Genomic DNA, 3079 nt, shown 5'->3' with positions numbered 1-3079 from the left:
ACTGAACGAACCCGAACTGCTGATGAACAGCAGTCGATCTGCGCACGCAAGGAGGTGCTATTCCTATTCTTCTTCTGGAAAAACGAAAGAGAGCTACAAAACAGACTGCAGCGCCATCTGAAGCAAAGAGCATACTTCCTGCGGACACTTTTTTGGCTGAGTGGCCCATCTTGTTATTTACTATCTTTGCTATCATTAATCATTATCATTAAGCCCACGTGGGACGCTCAATGTTAAAAACAATCAGGAAACGACACATGCAGTTTTTGGGACACCTGAATAGACATAAAGGTCTTGAACATCTAGCTCTCAATGTCAAAACTGAAAGCAAATGAGGCAGGGGTAGGCCCAGATCAACCTACTTAGAGAACCTAAACTACTAAACAAATGGGCGACAGGGAAAGATCAGGGAAACGTAGCTTTATTTTGAGAGCATACAAGCAAAGGAACGAATGGAGGACCATGATCGCCGATGTCTGTCGCAGATCTGGCTCTGGATGATGATGATCCTTACTCTCGTCATTTTCCTCTACTTCTTTTGTACGTTTGTCACTCTCTAGTGAACTGCTATTTTCGGGGTGCCTTATCTAATGTAGATCTTGCGTACTGCCTTTTCATCACAGATTTTCAGTTCTTACCTTAAAATGTTCTAGAATGTTTGACCTAGAACAAACCCAGGTTTCAGTTTGTTATGACTCAAACTTGTGCAGGCTTTGTCTTCTTTCCCACGATTAGTTCGGCTTCGTTCTTGTGCAAAGTTGGAATCTGTGGCCTACTTGTAATTTGGGAGAGCAATAAAAATTAATTTTTGTGCTTGCTTAACACGACGGAACGGAAGAACGAAAACTAGATCTAGTGCGTGCGCGGCGAAACCCCGCAATTTTGGGGGATTCCCGCGGGTTTTTTAAATTTGAATTTAATGAATCAAATGTTTGTTGAATTTGCATTACTGCAGTATTAGAGTTACCATGTCCATTATTGATAATGAAAATGTTTCTCTGCCCCCCTTTTTTTCGCCCATGTCATTCATTTCCTTTCTATGTTTTCACTCTTCAGTCAAAACTATTCATCCTTTCACTCTTCAATCCTTTTTTCGGGGGCGGAGGAGAGGGGTTGTTTTACAAATTCTTTAATTAAAGGGAGAAAATGCACACACGAACACACACACAAACACACACATACAGAGAGAGAGAGAGAGAGAGAGGGGGAGAGGGGGAGAGAGACACAGAGAGAGAGAGAGAGAAAGAGAGAGAGAGAGAGAAAGAGAGTGCCCCAAAGATCCTACTTTTTATTGTAATGGGAACCGTAATTGTTAAAGTCTCTTTGAAAGTCGGGATTAATGCTTTCAATGTTTAATCAGTTCCAAATCGATCATGTCCGTGTTTTTAGTCACATATGGACAGACAGTCAACGTTTCGCTTTTCACTATGAGTAGACTACACATCAATCAGATGATTGTGGATCGTTCACTTGACAGAACCATTGAGGCTTTGTCTCTCGTCGGAGGCGAACTGTGGGTGGTAGAAGGGCGCCACTAGATCTTGCAGTGGCGGGGCGTAGTGAAAGGCTTAAGGGTTTGAGCCCCACCCAGTGAAGGGCTAAAGGGCTTGAACCCCACCCACCGCCACCCAACCCCCACCCAACCCCCAACTCTTTTCCAACGTAGCTGGATATTTGTTTTGAACTAAGGAAATTATCAGTTGAAGCAATAATTAACACCTTTTCAGACTCTAGTTGTATGCAGAGAACGAACACACACAAGACTTGTTCTTGTTCGTTTGTCCAATCACTGTTTTCACCACTTACAACGATTGTAACCAAAATTAAATTTCTTATTAAGGGATCGGCAGAGGGTGAGCCCATTCCCACGGACCTGTGCATGTGCGTGGGAGTGTGGCTATTTGACATACATACACACTGTCATACACACGTGCACACATACACAAACATACACACTCTCACAGATATCTAGAGTTGCCTCTGAACCGTGAAAATCTTACCTTATTTCTGAACTCCAACCACATTTTACTCCACCCACCGCCACTAATAACTAGTAAATCCTACTTCTTCCTTTTCCCACTGTCTGTCTGTATGTCTGTCTTACTTTTTCCAAGCACTATATCAGTGACGAGTATTGTGTCGATGTGCAAACGAAGGTGGTTGGAGGGCGCCGCTAGTAAATCTTACTTCTTTACTTACTTCTGGTGTTTCTGTTTGACTTACTTTTTCCCTGTTCATGTATTAAATTACCATTGATGTGCCGATGTGCTTCTGTTTACTCAAAGCCAAACTCAAACTCACGGAGGAACAGTGGGTGGCTGGTGAGTGTTCTGGTTTGGACTTTCATTCTTACCAAAAACCAATGACGAACTACTATTTTACTTACATACTTTACTTAATCCTTCCTCTTGTCGAGGGAAGAAAGAGCTTTTTGTCTTAAGCAAGTTTGAAGGCCTGGATGGGTGGAATGTTGTAGCTTACGTTTTCAGAGCATCCTTCACACCCACGATCTAAATCGACCCAGTGTATGACGAACTAAAGGGACAGCTATTTAAAGACGCGGAAGAAATTGTGCTCAAAACAATAAATGGATACTGCCCTCAGGACTTTGGCCGAAGTGGACTTGGCCACTGCGTTTGACCACTGGCTTCATCGGGTAGAAAAGTGCATTGAGATCAGCGGTTGATAAGTTGAATAGAAAACGTCATATTTCTGTAGGTATATACAGGATTTTATATCTGTAAAAGAAATGTTGATTTTTAAGGACAGGGAAACATATTTCTGGGACAGACATCGCAACTAGTTCCGATGGATAAAGTGATAAGAGAAAAGATAAGAAGTAGGACCTACACGTGGCACTCTGCAACCATTCGAAATAAACAAGATATCGGCTCTGAAAATAAAAAGAAATTTGATATCATACAGCTGATGAATCAAACCGACAAAATCCGTTGAAAAGCTATCACTTTTTGGGGGGATAAAGTGTCTTATCACAAATCACTTCTTTGTTGTATCGGATACGTGTAACTTTCAGTACATTTGGGCTGGTGCATAAAATAAAGTACAAGCGACATGGGGG

At 42.0% G+C, this 3079-nt stretch overlaps 2 protein-coding genes across 7 annotated transcripts in view; one reads left to right on the top strand and one right to left on the bottom strand.

Annotated features, from left to right (window-relative positions):
• The window catches only part of LOC101846495, a 21771-nt gene extending 20933 nt beyond the window's left edge, over positions 1–838 (bottom strand). The window contains exon 1 of one of the 4 annotated variants that reach the window (XM_013080714.2): positions 639–838. The gene's annotated coding sequence lies outside the window, so the exon portion shown is untranslated. The remainder of the gene's footprint in view (positions 1–638) is intronic. The other 3 variants (XM_013080713.2, XM_005095147.3, XM_005095148.3) reach the window with 3 other exon arrangements.
• Positions 1–3079, top strand: part of LOC100533448 (pleurin precursor) — a 59180-nt gene that overhangs the window by 45216 nt on the left and 10885 nt on the right.

The sequence above is a fragment of the Aplysia californica genome, unplaced genomic scaffold, assembly GCF_000002075.1.
Source record: "Aplysia californica isolate F4 #8 unplaced genomic scaffold, AplCal3.0 scaffold00096, whole genome shotgun sequence".
NCBI classification, from domain to species: Eukaryota; Metazoa; Mollusca; class Gastropoda; order Aplysiida; family Aplysiidae; genus Aplysia; species Aplysia californica.
This window is presented reverse-complemented; position numbering and strand designations above follow the sequence as displayed.